We start from the raw sequence: 540 nt of genomic DNA on the forward strand, positions 1-540 counted from the left end.
GTCAACATGGAGTTAGTATTCCCTGTGTGGTTGGAAATAGCACAGGCCTCTGATATGTTAATGTAGGGAGTTGATCTAGTGTGATAGAGGCTGATCCTTCCAGTGACCTTGAAAAGTCTTAGGAAAACAAAAACAAACAACTTGTACAGAGGCTGATCCTTCCAGTGACCTTGGATAGTGTCAGGAAAACAAAAACAAAAGCTTGTACATAATTCCAGCTGATGGTCAGAGTAGAGAAGAATGCTTTTGTACTGTTAGAATAAAAATTTTTGCTCATAATGTCATTCATTATTTTATATTGTTATTGTTGGTATTTGTAGTTACTTATTATATATATTTGGAATGGATTGCATTCTCTATTTTTTTTCTTTTGCTCTTTGATGAATGTCATAGCAAATTTTTATAGGAACATGAGAGTCCAGTGATAACCAATATTGTTGGAAGAAATTGATAGATAGATATTATTATAGTTATTTATTCTTTTAATTTATATTTATTCAGACAAGGTAGAGCTTTGACTGGTCCCTGATTTAACAATAA

General features: G+C 32.2%; 1 protein-coding gene across 1 annotated transcript in view; it reads left to right on the forward strand.

Moving 5' to 3' along the window:
• The window catches only part of LOC119591241 (dual specificity mitogen-activated protein kinase kinase 7-like), a 9,033-nt gene that overhangs the window by 4,586 nt on the left and 3,907 nt on the right, over positions 1-540 (forward strand). The gene's annotated exons all lie outside the window — the stretch shown is intronic.

The sequence above is a fragment of the Penaeus monodon genome, chromosome 28, assembly GCF_015228065.2.
Source record: "Penaeus monodon isolate SGIC_2016 chromosome 28, NSTDA_Pmon_1, whole genome shotgun sequence".
Classification (NCBI taxonomy): Eukaryota; Metazoa; Arthropoda; class Malacostraca; order Decapoda; family Penaeidae; genus Penaeus; species Penaeus monodon.